Source organism: Puma concolor, chromosome D4 (genome assembly GCF_028749965.1).
Source record: "Puma concolor isolate L17-30 chromosome D4, mPumCon1.1.hap2, whole genome shotgun sequence".
In the NCBI taxonomy this organism is placed as follows: Eukaryota; Metazoa; Chordata; class Mammalia; order Carnivora; family Felidae; genus Puma; species Puma concolor.
Window position 1 is genome coordinate 37,491,520 of NC_141679.1, and position 18,462 is coordinate 37,509,981.

At 37.0% G+C, this 18,462-nt stretch overlaps 1 pseudogene; it reads right to left on the reverse strand.

The window, feature by feature from the left end:
• Window positions 1-1,013: 1,013 nt before the first annotated feature.
• The window catches only part of LOC112858233 (proteasome subunit alpha type-7 pseudogene), a 187,253-nt pseudogene continuing 169,804 nt past the window's right edge, over window positions 1,014-18,462 (reverse strand).

The following is an 18,462-nucleotide window of genomic DNA, read 5'->3' on the forward strand; positions in this document are numbered from 1 at the left end:
CATTATAGATAAGTAAAAGCTCAGGACATTTTATGACAATTTAGTAAATGCCCTAAATGAATTACTATGAAGTGTGAATTAGTGAAATTCAAATTAATGAAAGTTTTCCATTGTAACTAAAGATACATATCTGCCTAGCTTTACCTTCCCCATCTGAATTTACAGCATTAGGTTTTAGGACTTTGTGGTTTCATTACAATACCTTTGCAGACATTATCCAAATTACACACACACACACACACACACACACACACACACACACACACACAAACACACCCACATATATACACACATACACACACACTGCTTATACAATTAATACCCCTGTAACCATGTAAACATAATAATATGATTTCCAGAAGGGCTTACACAATTTAGAAAGGTATTTCTAACAATATGATCATTTAGGGGTAATATGACATAGTGGGCCAAGCACAGGCTTTGATTCAAGTGATCTAGGTTTAAGTCCCAAGTTATCCCTTGGACTATTCACTCAATCTCTTTGAACCTGTGTGCTTTCATCTGGAAAACTTTAGTTCCAATATATGCACAAGCAATGCAATATTAAAACCAATGTTTAAACTTTGATGACTGGCTAAAAACATAAATTTAAAACACTTTGAAACTGTAAATTCCCACACAGCATCACTCTATTGGGGGCTTTTAGCTTGCTCATGAACCATAGGCTTCAAGAAAGTCCTTCAAATAGTCTAGCTCAATTGGAAGACAGCACCCCCAATACACAGCAACAAACTAGATCAGAAAGAAGCCCTGCATATCCAGTTGGCTTCTTTGCTGGTGGCAGCTGAGTGACAGGGAGCCATAAACTAAGATCTGTGGACTTTGGCTTCCTCAACTATGAAATGAGGACAATCACACTAAGCTCACATGCTAATGATTCAAAATGAAATGAGTTGTGTTTGCTAAACTGCTAGTAAATCTCTAAATTTCTATACAGGCCAAAGCTATTGTAACGATTGTCTCTTCACTTTGTTTTGGTTAAATCAGATTCTTCACTGGCTAAGGGACTTGAGCTCTCTGTCTTTGGAAACCATGATTTTATTCACTTCTGTAAACTGGTCCACGCCTCTGGGGAAAAGGAAGCCAAGGGAAATTACCTCAGGTTTAAGGAAGCACGGACTCAGTCCAGGTGGAGTAAAAGCTACACAGAAAAGCACGGCTGCAGAGACGTAACCATCACTGGTGAAGAGAAGAGGAGTTCATTATATTAGGACTGGCATATTTGACTGCCTGGCGGGTTTCTCCTGATGGGGCTCTGACACTGTTTAACATACGAATGGGGGCACATGATGAAGTGTGGTATGCAAACTGGACATTCTGTCACAGAAGTTTAAATCTTACAGTCCCTGGTAAGCGTTCCCTCACCCTTCTTTTTCCTTTTTATTTATTTTGCTTCACTTTCTATTGTGAAATATAAAAACGTAAGGAAACTGGCCTAAACATAAATGTCACGCTAAGTAAATTATTAAAAAAAAGAACACCCATGTAAACCATCATATAAGTGAAAAATAAAATGTAGCCAGCCACTCAGAAGCCCTCTTATCAGTCAGCATTCTCCAGAGAAACTAAAGCAACAAGAAATAGATACATGTCTCCCTCTCTCTCTGCCCCTCCCCCGTTCATGCTCTGTCTCTCTCTGTCCCAAAAATAAATAAATGTTGAAAAAAAAATTTAAAAAAAAGTCACCTGATTGTAAATATTGATCACATCTACAAAATATCATCACAACAACATTTGGAGTAGTGTTTGACCAAACAACTGGGCACCTTAGCTCAGTCAAGTTGACGCATAAAATTAGACATCAAACATAATCCTCCTTATAAATAACAAATCCTTCCCTCCCTGTTCAAAGAAATCACTGTGCTGGCATTTCTTCCTCAGTTCAAGAAGAGATGGCTTGCTTTCCTTTGTTATAGTTTTACTATCTAAGTACAAACCTCTGAACACCATGATTTAATTTTTTTTTTTCAACGTTTATTTATTTTTGGGACAGAAAGAGACAGAGCATGAACGGGGGAGGGGCAGAGAGAGAGAGGGAGACACAGAATCGGAAACAGGCTCCAGGCTCCGAGCCATCAGCCCACAGCCTGACGCAGGGCTCGAACTCACGGACCGCGAGATCGTGACCTGGCTGAAGTCGGACACTTAACCGACTGCGCCACCCAGGCGCCCCATAAACACTATGATTTAGGTGCAACTGTTTTTGAATTGAATGTGAACGGAATAGTACAGAATGTTTTCAATGTATCTGCTTTTTTGTTTTGTTTTGTTTTGGTTTTTAACAAATATGGGCGTTTATTGCAGGACATTTGTACAGTAGATAAATGGAAAGGAAATGCCTACCTGTAATTTTGAGAATACCCATGATCTGAATTTTAAAAACATCAGGAACAAGATTTTGTCATTATGATGCTTTCTTTGGATTCCTTCGTGTTCTTCCCTTTTTTCAATTTCAGCAACATATTTCTCAATTTCCTCAGGATTTAAAATTTTGAGGCGTTGATCTCCTCTCAGGACAGCCAGTTCAATGTTTTTGCCGCCAGACAGAACCAGTTCTAGGAGAACCTTGATAACCAGCTTAAAGGTCAGCTCCTCTGTCTCTATGGCTTTGTGGGTGTAATTCTCTGTGGAAATCCTCTCACCTATGGCACCCCAGCCTATAGCAGTGACTTTCCAGGCGCAGTACGTCCCCCGAAGGGTCAGTCTGATAGAGTCTGGGGATGCCAAGTCAAAACTCACAATCAGGGCAGCGATACCAAAGAGCCTGCGCCCTTTGCCCTGCGCTGCCTCAGACTGGCAATGTAGCCGGCGATGTTCTCCACGGTGACCAGGTCGTCCATGCTCACTTAACGGCTCTGGCACTCTGCCCGGGCCCTGTCGATGACTGTCTTTGCATCGGAGGCGAGCTTTGAAGATGTCATGCAGACGTTGTAACCCAAGGCCCGCTGTCTCCATTGTTTGGCTTTTTTTTTTTTTTTTTTTTTCTAACATCGTTTGTAGGATTAATAATGGAACCAATGCTATATCTGATTTTAAATTTATCATCTTACAATGCACTTTTTATTTGTCCTGTTTATGATTCTTTCCTTCCCCTTTCTTGCATTCTCTTGATTTGATTATTTTTACTATTCTTTCAATTTTTCCACTTAGTTTGAAAGTTATACACTTTTACTATGAATTGGTCATAGGCTGAAGGTTATACTATGCAAGCTTGACTGATCAAAGTTAATGCTTTTTGGATATTTTACTCCCTTCCATGCATTCATAAACATGATAGTAGTTTAACTATTAGATCTAAAATGAAAACTATCTTTGGTAGGTTTCTACAGAAGCAGATCTTAAGATTAGGTTTCATCTGTTGGTAATGTATTAAAGAAGGGCTTTAGGAGAAACAGCAAAGATGTTTTGGAAATAGCAAGGAAACTGAAAGGGGAAAGTCTCACCTGGTGACTCTGGAGTTAAGTAAGCAGTGCCTCAGCTTTACTTTGACCTGTGGAAAGGACATAGGTTTTTATGCGCTAGTGACGAAGAATTTTTGGCTAAGAATTTCAGGGAATCAAGAGTGGAGGCTAACAGACATGGGGGGAAAAAGGATCTGGGGGAACAGAATGGAGGACAAACACTGTTGGTTTTATGCATCTCCTCAATTAAAATACTATCTTCCTATTTTTATTCTAATCCTTTTAAAACCTTATAGTGCATTACCATTACAGTTAGCCAATGCTCATTTATATTTACATATACGACTTTTTTAAATGAAGAGGTTTTTTTTGTTTTGTTTTGTTTTTAGAGTAGTTCACTGCCTTCCTCATTATCAACATCTCCACCAGAATGGTACTTTTTTTTTTTTTTTTTTGATTGGTGAACCTACATTGACATCTCATCTAAACATCCAAAGTCCATTATGACATTATAGCTTGTTCTTGTTGTTGTACATTCTGTGGATTTGGACAAAAGTATAATGAGATATATCCTCCATTACAGTCTCAAACTGATGATTTCCACTCACCCAAAAAACCTCTGTGCTATAGAAGTTCATCACTTACGAGAGGCTATTTCTAGTTTTTCTGATCGGTTTCATTGATCTATTTGTGTATTATTTTGCCAACAGCACATTGTCATGATTACTGTAGCTTTAAGACAAGTCTTGAAGGTGGGTAGGGCCAATCTTCCAACTTTGTTCATCTCCAATATTGTGTTGAATTTTCTGGGTTTTTCCCTCAGAGTTAGTCAATATCCACAGAATAACTTGCTGGGATTTTGATGGGGACCGCATTGAATCTAGAGATCAGTTGGGAAGAACTGACATTTTGACAGTATTGAGCCTTCATATTCTTGAACATGTAGTATCTCTCCATTTATTTAGGTTTTTTTTTTTTTTTGCATTCATAAGAGTTTTATAGTTTTCATCATGCATATTTTGTATACATTTTGTTAGATTTGTACCAAGTATTTGAATTTTGGGGGATGCTAATGTCCTTGCTAATGCAAGGTGTGATGTTAAAAAACAGTAGTGACCAGAGGCATCTTTGCTCTGTTCCTGATCTTAGTGAAAAAGCTTCAAGTTTCTCACCATTAGTTATGATGTTAGCTATATGCTTTTTAGATATTCTTTTTCAGTGTGAGGAAGTTCGTTGCTATTCCTACTTTACTGAGGTTTTTTATTGTGAATGGGTGTTATGTTTGGCAAATGCCTTTTCTGCATCTATTGATATGATTATGTGAGTTTTGTTTTTTAGCCTGTTGGTGTGATGAATCCATTAAAGGATTTTCAAATTTTGAACAAGCCTTGCAAACTTGTCATAAATCCCACTTGGGTCATGTTGTATAATTCTTCATATACATTGTTAGATTCAACTCACTGCTATTTTCTTAAGGATATTTGCATCTATTTTCAGGAGTAATATTGATTTGATTTTTTAAAATATCTTTGATTTTGGTATTAAGTTAATGCTGGCTTCATAGAATGAGTTAGGAAATAGTCCTTCTTCTTCTATCCTCTGAAAGAAATGGTAGAAAATTCGTATATTTTTTTCCCTTGAAACCTTGATAAAATTTAATACTGAACTCATGTGGGCCTAGTACTTTCTGTTTTGGAAGGTTATTAATTATTGAGTCAATATCTTTAAGATATAGGCCTATTCCAGGTGTCTGTTTCTTTTTTTTAATTTGTTGATGTTTATTTATTTTTGACAGAGAGACAGAATGTGAGTGGGGGAAGGGCAGAGAGAGAGGGAGGCAAAACATGAAGCAGTTTCCGGGCTCTGAGCTATCAGCACAGAGCCTGATACAGGGCTCGAAGTCACAACCCTGGAGATCATAACCTGAGCTGAAGACAGAAGCTTAACTGACTGAGCCACCCAGGCACTCCCCAGTTGTCTATTTCTTATAAGAGTTTTGGCAGATTGTACTTTTCAAGGAATTTGTCCATTTATGTAGGTTATTACATCTGTGGATATAGAGTATTTGTGGGTATAATGTTCGTAGTATACCTTGATCATCCTCTTAATGTCCATGGGACCTGTAGTAATGGCCTCTCTTTCATTTATGATCTTAACAATTTGTGTACTTTTTTTCTTTGTTAGTCTGGCCAGAGGCTTGTCAATTTTATTGATCATTTCAAAGAAGTGGGTTTTAGTTTCACTGATTTTCCTCTATTGATTTCCTGTTTAAATTTCAGTGATTCTGTTGTTATTACTTATTTTCTTCTGCTTACTTTGGATTTAGCTTGCTTTTCTTTTTCTAGATTCTTAAGGGGAATATAGATACTGATTTTATATCTTTTTTTTTCTGATATATGTTTTCAGTGCTGTAAACTTCCCTCTAACTACTGCTTTCACTGAATCCCAAATATATTAATAAGTTGTACTTTCAATTTTCATTTTGTTCAAAATATTTTAAAATTTCTCTTTTGATTGCTTTGTTGACCCATGTCTTACTTTAGTGTCATGTTATTTATTCTCCACATATTTGGGGACTTTCCATTTTTCTGTTACTGTTTTCTAGTTAAATTCCACTGTGGTCTGAGAGCAGACATTGTATGATTCCAATTATTTTAAGTTTGTTGAAGTATGTCTTATGGCCCAGAATCTGAGTATCTTGGTGAAAGTATACTTGCTTATTTCTGTTGCTCTCCATTCCTTTCTGCATCCCCAAACTGACAACTGAGATGATTTTTCTTCTTCCTGAAGAAAGTTCAAAATATTCATTTTATGACAGGTTTGCTGACGGTGGATCTTACCAGAATTTGTTTATCTAGAAATGCCATTTTTTCACATCCATTCTTGAATACTATTTTTTGCTGTGTTTGAAACTTGTGGTTGGCAATTATCTCAACCTATATATTTAAAATATTATCTTCCTGCTGTCTTGCTTCCATTCTGCTATTAGAAGTCATCTAATAGCCTAATGGTTGTTAAATGTGGCTAACTTAAATGCAATCTGTTTTTTTTTCAATATATGAAATTTATTGTCAAACTGGTTTCCATACAACACCCAGTGCTCATCCCAAAAGGTGCCCTCCTCAATACCCTTCACCCACCTTCCCCTCCCTCCCACCTCCCATCAGCCTTCAGTTTGTTCTCAGTTTTTAAGAGTCTCTTATACTTTGGCTCTCTCTCACTCTAACCTCTTTTTTTTTTCCTTCCCCTCCCCCATGGGTTTCTGTTAAGTTTCTCAGGATCAGAATAAGAGTGAACACATATGGTATCTGTCTTTCTCTCTATGGCTTATTTCACTTAGCATCACACTCTCCAGTTCCATCCACGTTGCTACAAAGAGCCATATTTCATTCTTTCTCATTGCCACATAGTACTCCATTGTGTATATAAACCACAATTTCTTTATCCATTCGTCAGTTGATGGACATTTATGCTCTTTCCACAATTTGCCTATTGTGGAGAGTGCTACTATAAACACTGGGGTACAAGTGACCCTATGCATCAGTACTCCGGTATCCCTTGGGTAAATTCCTAGCAGTGCTACTGCTGGGTCATAGGGTAGGTCTATTTTAATTTTTTGAGGAAACTCCACACAGTTATCCAGAGCAGCTGCACCAATTTGCATTCCCACCAACAGTGCAAGAGGGTTCCCATTTCTCCACATCCTCTCCAGCATCTATAGTCTCCTGATTTGTTCATTTTGGCGACTCTGACTGGTGTGAGGTGATATCTGAGTGTAGTTTTGATTTGTACTTCCCTGATGAGGAGCGACATTGAGCATCTTTTCATGTGCCTGTTGGCCATCCAGATGTCTTCTTTAGACATGTGTCTATTCATGTTTTCTGCCCATTTCTTCACTGGATTATTTGTTTTTCAGGTGTGGAGTTTGGTGAGCTCTTTATAGATTTTGGATACTAGCCCTTTGTGCGATATGTCATTTGCAAATATCTTCTCCCATTCCGTTGGTTGCCTTTTAGTTTTGTTGATCGTTTCCTTTGCTGTGCAGAAGCTTTTTATCTTCATGAGGTCCCAATAGTTCATTTTTGCTTTTAATTCCCTTGCCTTTGGGGATGTGTCAAGTAAGAAATTGCTACGGCTGAGGTCAGAGAGGTCTTTTCCTGCTTTCTCCTCTAGTGTTTTGATGGTTTCCCGTCTCACATTCAGGTCCTTTATCCATTTTGAGTTTATTTTTGTGAATGGTGTGAGAAAGTGGTCTAGTTTCAATCTTCTGCATGTTGCTGTCCAGTTCTCCCAGCACCATTTGTAAAAGAGACTGTCTTTTTCCATTGGATATTCTTTCCTGCTTTGTCAGAGATTAATTGGCTATACTTCTGTGGGTACAATTCTGGAGTCTCTATTCTATTCCATTGGTCTATGTGTCTATTTTTGTGCCAATACCATGCTGTCTTGATGATAACAGCTTTGGAGTAGAGGCGAAAGTTTGGGATTGTGATGCCTCCTGCTTTGGTCTTCTTCTTCAATATTACTTTGACTATTCAGGGTCTTTTGTGGTTCCATACACATTTTAGGATTACTTGTTCTAGCTTTGAGAAGAATGCTGGTGCAAATTTGATTGGGATCGCATTGAATGTGTAGATAGCTTTGGGTAGTATTAACATTTTGACAATATTTATTCTTCCAACCCATGAGCACGGAATGTTTTTCCATTTCTATATATCTTCTTCAATTTCCTTCATAAGCTTTCTATAGTTTTCAGCATACAGATCTTTTACATCTTTGGTTAGATTTATTCCTAGGTATTTTATGCTTGGTGCATTTGTGAATGGGATCAGTTTCTTTATTTCTCTTTCTGTTGCTTCATTATTAGTGTATAAGAATGCAACTGATTTCTGTACATTGATTTTGTATCCTGCAACTTTGCTGAATGCGTATATCAGTCCTAGCACACTTTTAGTGGAGTCTATTGGATTTTCCATGTACAATAATCATGTCATCTGCAAAAAGTGAAAGCTTAACTTCATCTTTGCCAATTTTGATGCCTGTGATTTCCTTTTGTTATCTCATTGCTGATGCTAGAACTTCCAACACTATGTTAAACAGCAGCGGTGAGGGTGGGCATCCCTGTCGTGTTCCTGATCTCAGGGAAAATGCTCTCAGTTTTTCCCCATTGAGGATGATATTAGTTGTGGGCTTTTCATAAATGGCTTTTATGATCTTTAAGTATGTTCCTTCTATCCCAACTTTCTCAAAGGGTTTTATTAAGAAAGGATGCTGAATTTTGTCAAATGCTTTTTCTGCATTGATTGACAGGATCATATGGTTATCTTTTCTTTTATTAATGTGATATATCACTTTGATTGATTTGCGAATGTTGAATCAGCCCTGCATCCCACTTGATCATGGTGAATAATTCTTTTTATATGCTGTTGAATTCGATTTGCTAGTATCTTATTGAGAATTTTTGCATCCATATTCATCAGGGATATTGGCCTGTAGTTCTCTTTTTTTACTGGGTCTCTGTCTGGTTTAGGAATCAAAGTAATACTGGCTTCATAGAATGAGTCTGGAAGTTTTTCTTCCCTTTCTATCTTTTGGAATAGCTTGAGAAGGATAGGTATTATTTCTGCTTTAAACGTCTGGTAGAACTCCCCTGGGAAGCCATCTGGTCCTGGACTCTTATTTGTTGGGAGATTTTTGATGACTGATTCAATTTCTTGGCTGGTTATGGATCTGTTCAAGCTTTCTATTTCCTCCAGTTTGAGTTTTGGAAGTGTGTGGGTGTTTAGTAATTTGTCCATTTCTTCCAGGTTGTCCAGTTTGTTGCCATATAGTTTTTCATACTATTCCCTGATAATTGCTTGTATTTCTGAGGGATTGGTTGTAATAATTCCATTTTCATTCATGATTTTATCTATTTGGGTCATCTCCCTTTTCTCTTTGAGAAGCCTGGTTAGAGGTTTCTCAATTTTGTTTATTTTTTCAAAAAACCAACTCTTGGTTTCGTTGATCTGCTCTACAGGTTTTGTAGATTCTATATTGTTTATTTCTGCTCTGATCTTTATTATTTCTCTTCTTCTGCTGGGTTTAGGCTGCCTTTGCTGTTCTGCTTCTATTTCCTTTAGGTGCGCTGTTAGATTTTGTATTTGGGATTTTTCTTGTTTCTGGAGATAGGCCTGGATTGCAATGTATTTTCCTCTCAGAACTACCTTCGCTGAATCCCAAAGCGTTTGGATTGTTGTATTTTCATTTTCCTTTGTTTCCACATATTTTTAAATTTCTTCTCTAATTGCCTGGTTGACCCATTCATTCTTTAGTAGGGTGTTCTTTAACCTCCATGCTTTTGGAGGTTTTCCAGACTTTTTCCTGGGGTTGATTTCAAGCTTCATAGCATTGTGGTCTGAAAGTGTGCATGGTATGATCTCAATTCTTGTATACATATGAAGGGCTGTTTTGTGACCCAGTATGTGATCTATCTTGGAGAATGTTCCATGTGCACTCGAGAAGAAAGTATATTCTGTTGCTTTGGGATGCAGAGTTCTAAATATATCTGTCAAGTCCATCTGATCCAATATCCTTCAGGGCCCTTGTTTCTTTATTGACCGTGTGTCTAGATGATCTATCCATTTCTGTAAGTGGGGTGTTAAAGTCCCCTGCAATTACCAAATTCTGATCAATAAGGTTGCTCATGTTTGTGAGTAATTGTTTTATATGTTTGGGGGCTCCTGTATTCAGCGCATAGACATTTATAATTTTTAGCTCTTCCTGATGGATAGACCCTGTAATTATTATATAATGCCCTTCTTCATCTCTTGTTACGGCCTTTAATTTAAAGGCTAGTTTGTCTGATATAAGGATGGCTACTCCAGCTCCCTTTTGACTTCCAGTAGCATGATAAATAGTTCTCCATCCCCTCACTCTCAATCTGAAGGTGTCCTCAGGTCTAAAGTGAGTCTCTTGTAGACAGCAAATAGATGGGTCTTGTTTTTTTATCCATTCTGATAACCTATGTCTTTTGGTTGGCGCATTTAGTCCATTTACATTCAGTGTTATTATAGAAAGATATGGGTTTAGAGTCATTGTGATGTCGGTATGTTTTATGCTTGTAGCGATGTCTCTGGTACTTTGTCTCACAGGATCCCCCTTAGGATCTCTTGTAGGACTGGTTTAGTGGTGACGAATTCCTTCAGTTTTTGTTTGTTTGGGAAGACCTTTCTCTCTCCTTCTGTTCTAAATGACAGACTTGCTGGATAAAGGATTCTCGGCTGCATATTTTTTCTGTTCATCACATTGAAGATTTCCTGCCATTCCTTTCTGGCCTGCCAAGTTTCAGTAGAGAGATCCGTCACGAGTCTTATAGGTCTCCCTTTATATGTTAGTGCACATTTATCTCTAGCTGCTTTCAGAATTTTCTCTTTATCCTTGTATTGTGCCAGTTTCACTATGATATGTCGTGCAGAAGATCGATTCATGTTACGTCTGAAGGGAGTTCTCTGTGCCTCTTGGATTTCAATGCCTTTTTCCTTCCCCAGATACGGGAAGTTCTCAGCTATTATTTCTTCAAGTACACCTTTAGCACCTTTCCCTCTTTCTTCCTCCTCTGGAATACCAATTATGCGTAGATTATTTCTCTTTAGTGCATGGCTTAGTTCTCTAATTTTCCCCTCATACTCCTGGATTTTTTTTATCTCTTTTTCTCTGCTTCCTTTTTTCCATAATTTTATCTTCTAGTTCACCTATTCTCTCCTCTGCCTCTTCAATCCGAGCTGTGGTCATCATGTTATTTTGCAGCACATTTTTAGCATTTTTTAGCTCCTCCTAGCTGTTCCTTAGTCCCTTGATTTCTGTGGTGATAGATTCTCTGCTGTCCTGTATACTCTTTTCAAGCCCAGGAATTAATTTTATGACTATTATTCTAAGTTCACTTTCTGTTACATTGTTTAAATCCTTTTTGATCAATTCATTAGTTGTCGTCATTTCCTAGAGATTCTTTTGAGGGGAATTCTTCCATTTCATCATTTTGGATAGTCCCTGGAATGGTGCAGAACTGCGGGGCACTCCCCTGTGCTGTCTTGAATAACTTGCATTGGTGGGGTGCCATAGTCAGATCTGTTGTCTGCCCTCAGCCCACCACTGGGGCCACAGTCATACTGGTGTGTACCTTCTCTTCCCCTCTCCTAGGGGCGGGATTCACTGTGGGGTGGGTGGCTCCTCTGGGCTACTTGCACACTGCCAGGCTTGTGGTGCTGGGGATCTAGCATATTAGCTTGGGTGGATGGGCAAGGTACACAGGGGTGGGAGGGGCAGGCTCAGCTCACTTTTCCTTTGGTGATCTGCTTCAGGAGGGGCCCTGCAGCACCAGGAGTGAGTCAGACTCGCCACCAGAGAGATGGATCAGCAGAAGCAGAGCCTTGGGTGTTTGCGCAGTGCAAGCAAGATCCCTGACAGGAACTGGTTCCCTTTGGGAATTTGGCTGGGGGATAGACGCGGGAGATGGCCTTGGCGAGTGCCTTTGTTCCCCGCCAAGCTGAGCTCTGTCTTCCGGGGCTCCACAACTCTCCCACCCGTTGTCTTCCAGCCCTCCTGCTCTCTGAGCAGACCTGTTAACTTATAACCTTCCAGATGTTAAGTCCCACTTGCTGTCCGAACACATTCCATCCAGCCCCTCCGCTTTTGCAAGCCAGACTCAGGGGCTCTGCTTTGCCTGCGGGCTGCCCTTCCACCCAGGCTCCCTCCTGCCAGTCCATTGAGAGTGCACTGCCTCTCTGCCCTTCCTACCCCCTTCCGTGGGCCTCTCATCTGCACTTGGCTCCAGAGAAACCCTTCTGCTAGTCTTCTGGCGGTTTTCTGGGTTATTTAGGCAGGTGTGGGTGGAATCTAAGTGATCAGCAGGACACAGTGAGCCCAGCGTGCTCCTACGCTGCCATCATCCTTTCTTCAAGCCAAATGTAATCTGTTTTAAAATTTCTCTTTATGTATGATTTCTTTAGGTTCATATAATGCTTTGTGTATAGATTTTACTTACTGCTTTGGTATTCATTTGGCCTATTGAATCTACAGATGCTGTATTTTATCAATTAGAGGAAACTCTCATGAATTAAAAAAAAAAATTAGTTCTTCCACATTTTTTTCCATTTCTGCTGACTCCAAATAAATGTGTTATATTTTCTCACTAGATATTCCATGCTTCTTCCTTCATCACAATTTTTCAATCTTTTTGTTCCTGTGTGTTTAAATCTGGAATTTTTTTTTATTCGAACACTGCTATTAATCCTACTTATTGAGCTTAGTCTTGATTAGTGTATATTCTATTTTTAGAATTTGCAGTTGGCTTTTTTGCAAATATGCAATGTATATTTATATTTTCTAGTGTCTTGGTGACATTTTTAAATTCAACTTATCTCCCCAAAGAAAGAATGTCCTTTACTACAAAGTATTTTAGTGAGCTCCTATCAGCTGTTGATAATTTCTTGGTTCTTAGACACAATGATTTACTTTATTTTATGCCTAGATTATTTTAAATGTGTATTAGGCAATGTATTTTAGAAGTTTTTGTGACACATTTTGAGAACTAGAAAAATACTGCGTTTCTTCAGGAGAATTTTCTTTTGCACTAAAGCCATATGATGGAATGAGTAATCTAAAATCACTGCAAGCCAATTTCACAACTTGAAATTTCCTGAACTATCAAAGTGTTTTGAAGTCAGGTTTCTGTGTCTGTAAGACCTACTTCAATTCTGCTTTAAGTTTACTTCTAGGGAGCAGCTGTGCAGTTTATATAATTAGGTATAAGTAGAGGATTGTTTACCTGATTCCCACCTTATCTTGGACTTCAACTTTTGCGTTTCATCTCAAGGCTCTCAAAATTGTTTCTCAGCCTCTTAGCCCATAGCAAAAGCAGCTTTATTTTATTATTGTTATTATGTTGTATTTCCTGTTTATTTTTCTATGAGATGTCCATTGTTAGCTATTTTGTTTATAATTTTTAAGAAGGTTTATATTTTTGTTTTAATGGTTACTATCATACTTACAGCTTCTTTAAACTTTTGGTCCTCTGTTTATTATTTTTTGTTTTATTTTAAGTTTATTTGACACACAATGTTACATTAGTTTCAGGTGTACAAGTAGTGATTGGAGAGGTTTATACATTATGCTGTATTCACAAGTGTAGGTACTATCTCTCCCCATACATTACTATTACAATATAATTGACTATATTCCTTATGCTGTGCCTTAATCCCGTGACTTATTTATGCCATAACTGGAAGCCTGTATTTCCCACCCACTTTCACCCATTTTGCCCAACCTCTCACACCCCTGGCAAGCCTAAGTTTGTTCTCTGTAGTTATAGCTCTGATTCTCCTTTTTGTTTGTTCATTTTTTTAATTTTTTGATTCTACATGAGTAAAATCACATGGTATTTTTTCTTTCTCAGTCTGACTTATTTCACTTAGCATAGTACCCTCCATGCACATTCTTACCTTTCTTATGATATTCATCTATCAATGGGCAGTTACATTGCTTCCATATCCTAACCATTATAAATAGTGCTGCAGTTAAGATAAGAGTGCATATCTTTTTGAATTAGTATTCTTGTTTTCTTTGGATAAATACTCAATAGTGGAATTATTAGATCCTATGGCATTTATATTTTTTTAAATTTTTTGAGAAATTTCCATAATATTTTTCACAGTGGCTATATTAATTTAGCAAAAACAACATTAAAAGCCAGCTTTACCTTGGGGCACCGGGGTGGCTCAGTTGGTTAAGCATCTGACTTTGGCTCAGGTCATGATCTCATGGTTTGTGGTTTCAAACTCCATGTCAGGCTCTGTGCTGACAGCTCAGAACCTGGAGCTTTCTTCAAATTCTCTGTCTCCCTCTCTCTCTCTGCCCCTCCCCCTCTTGCACTCTGTTTCTCTCAGTCTCAAAAATAAATAAACACTATTTTTTTTTAAAGCTGGCTTAAGCTCCTGAATTTTGTCTTTTTCTGGATTTTGATATATACATATAAAAATGTATGTGTGTATGCGTGTAAATTTGTATATGCACGTATACACATAATTTTATATATTTAAATGTATATATTTTTTATATATTTTTGCTCACATATATAAATTTTAGTAGCATTCTCAATTTTCCAGTATGAAGATTATTCTGAATTACTGTACTTCCATTACTGAGTTTTATACTTAAGGACACTTATTAATAATACTCAGAAGGTTTGGCAAATGTCTTTGGAAGTGGCACCACAGACAGTGTTCTAAAGCATTTTTTTCCCACTGAAATCACTCAAGAACTTTATGCAACTAAATTGTCTATATACATGCTTTATGGTTATAATCTCTGTCACCATTAAATGGAACTTACATTTTTGGAAGTAATTGCTACATAGATCTAAAAGTGTCATCTTAATAATTTTAAGGTGTTAAAATAATGCATAAATTATTCAATGCATAAGTGAATGCCAACATTACCGCTGGCATGAGAACATGACTTTGGACTCTATTTTCCAATAGAAAAATAAAAAGATAGAAATAAAGTATTTTGGAAAAAAAAAGATTTAAACAAAGGAAATGCAAATTGGCAAATTATTGAAAGCTCATCTCTCTACCTTGCACATCTGGTGGGCATCTGGTATATAAAGAATGTCAGGGATAAACAAACAGAATATAGGATTTTATAATGTTTTCAAAATTATAAGGTCCAGGCACCGGGGTAGCTCAGTTGGTTAAGTGTTGGATTCTTGATTTCAGCTCTGGTCATGATCTCAGAATTCATAAGATCGAGCCCCTTGAAAAGTTCCATATGCTGACAGCACGGAACCTTTTTGGGATTCTATCCCTCCCTCTCTCTGCCCTTACCCAGCTTGCTTTCTCTCTCTTTCTCTCTCTCTCCCTCAAAGTAGATGAATGAACTTAAAAAAATCATAAGGTCAAATATGAAGTCATTATCACAGAAATGGAAGAAAACATATAACATGTTTATAAAGTCAAATATTTGCTGCTAATTTACTGAGAAATAGAAATTAAATGCTTTCTAATAAGCACAGAAAAAGTAAACATCATTGTTAGTATCCATAACAATAAACATGAACTAAAAGGACCTTGTTCAAAGGTTATTTTAAGGTAGTACATGATATATTCATGCAAAGTGATACATTTTAGCTAATCAGTTTATAATTCTATAATCATATAGTTCAGTTCTGGTCCTGGTTGTAACTTTACTGTGGATACTTTTTAAGTCTATTTCCTATTTCCCTGATGCTTAAAGGCATTTTAATGAAATAATGATATAAAAAGTATAAGTCATTTTATAATAAATAAAATGACTATGTTTTAACAATCAATAAATAGCGGTGACTGGGCGGTTCAGTCAGTTAAGCATCCAAATCTTGATTTCTTGATTTTGGCTAAGGTTATGATCACAGGGTCATGAAATTGAGCCCCACATCAGGGTCCATGCTGGACATGGAACCTGCTTGAGAGTCTCTCTCTCTCTCTCTCTCTCTCTCTTTCTCTCTCTCAAAAACTAAGTAAATATCAACGAATAAATCAATCCATTCTCCTTATCAATGTCCTATGTCATTCCCAAATATCTTCCTCTGAAGTAGCTTGAGCTTGCTGTGTATCTCATCATTTCATCAACGATACATTTAAAATATATTTTCACAACATACATGTATTTACAAACAATATATATTATAGCTTTCTATGTTTTTAAAAATATGCAATTGACACTGCCACAAGTTATACTTCAACCTTATTTTGTCCTTCATATCAGTTGTTTTTAAAATCTAATCATGCTAATGTCAGTTTCCAGCAAAATAGACAGCTATCAGTGAAAACAATTGCTATTTTCACTGTCAATTAAAATAACTAAGAATGATAGATAAAACAAAATGAATAAAAGAAAACAGCAACAATAAAACTTCAAGTGTGTATATTCTGGCAAGATATTTAGAAATCCTGACTTTAAAAATAAAATAAATCAAGAATCTAGACCTTTAATCAGAATACTGAAACCATTTTTCATTCGTAACACATTTGCCTAACCCTAGTGAACATGATGATAACTTTAAGGCATGAAAGACCAAAGAAGATAGGAATATTAAGCCTTGATCCCAGTTAGGATAGTTAGCAAGTCCAGCTGGGAAGCATCTGCATGAAGTTGATTGAGTACTCAAAGGACTATACATTCTGCTGAGAATTATTTTATTTTATTTTATTTTTTTAATTTTTTAAATTTTTTTAACGTTTGTTTATTTTTGAGACACAGAGAGACAGAGCATGAACGGGGGAGGGTCAGAGAGAGGGAGACACAGACTCTGAAACAGGCTCCAGGCTCTGAGCTGTCAGCACAGAGCCCAACACGGGGCTCGAACTCACGGACTGCGAGATCATGACCTGAGCCGAAGTCGGACACTTAACAGACTGAGCCACCCAGGTGCCCGCCTGCTGAGAATAATTTTAAATTAAATTACCACTTAACCCTTTACTATGAGGAAGAACAATGATAGTTGCACTTCTAGAGCTGTGGTTAAGAGGGCAGATATAATCTCTCTCTCTCTCTAGTTTTCTAAAAATTTACACTCATCATACAATGTACATATTAGTAGTGTCAATCCATAGTACCTTGATATAATGAACACCTGAAAAATATCTAAAGCCAAAATTCTATTTCAAAATAGAATCAACAGTAGAATGCTTGCAAACAGTAAGCACAAGCTAAATTTAATATTTTCAGGAAATATCACCTTTTCCAAAGCTTAATAAATGTCACCAACACCCCCAATAAATATGAAATAACCTTCCCAAAATCACAACATGAAAATAAAAAAATACTATAAAATGTCAAACAGCAGTATCAAATCACCAAGATCTCAGCTATTTGAATTATAAGACATAAAATAAAAATTATTAGTCAAATATTTAATGAAATGTAATTAGGGATTAAAATGTAAGTGAGGAGAAAGAGACTATAAAACATTAATAAATAAATTTACAAATTATAAAATAGAACTATACATTTCTTAAGTAATTAAAAATTAATGGATTTAGGGGTGATTGGGTGGCTCAGTTGGTTAACTGACTGGCTGGTGGTTTCACCTCAGGTCATGATCTCACAGTTCCTGAGTTCGAGCCTGACATTGGACTCTGGGTTGACGGTGTGGAGCCTGCTTAGAATTCTCTCTCCCTCTCTCTCTGTCCCTTCCTGCATGTGTTCTCTTTCTCTCTCTCAAAATAAATAAATAAAACTTAACAAAATAAAATAATGGATTTAAATGAGAGTTTTGATATAATTGAAAAGAGAATTAAACTATAAAACCACAAAATGGAAACGGACAATAATTTATAATTTCTAAAATACATGTAATCAGAGTTATGGAGTAAAGAAGAGAATGGAAAAGAAATATTCCATGAGATAACAGCTGAGAATTTTCCAAAACTAAGAAAAGCCAACAATTCTTTTTTTTTTTAATTTTTAATGTTTATTTTTTTTATTTTTTTTAAAGTTTATTTATTTTTGAGAGGGAGAGAGACAGAGTATGAGCAGGGGAGGGGCAAAGAGAGAGGGAGACACAGAATCTGAAGCAGGCTCCAGGCTCTGAGCTGTCAGCACAGAGCACGACGTGGGTCTTGAACTCATGAACCATGAGATCATGACCTGAGCCAATGTCGGACACTCAACGGACTGAGCCACCCAGGTCTCCCAAGCCAACGATTCTTTAATTGCAGAAGCCCAATGAATTAATTCAAGTAAGATAAATAAAAGTAATAATAATAATTCTACTTCATTCAGAATTGTGAAACTCAAAACAACAAAGAACAGACAATGTTCATTTAAAATAGCTCAACAGAAAATAGATTAAATTTTTTTAGTGACTTTTTTTTAAAGGGTTAATGTCAAAAAAAAAAAAAAATTGCACCAAAGTTGGATAGGTAAGGAAGACTTTGTTCACTATTTCGAAAAGAGAGAGAGATCAGAACAAAGTATGAATTTAACTCTGATGAACCAAAAGAAACACTGCTGTTTTGTAAGA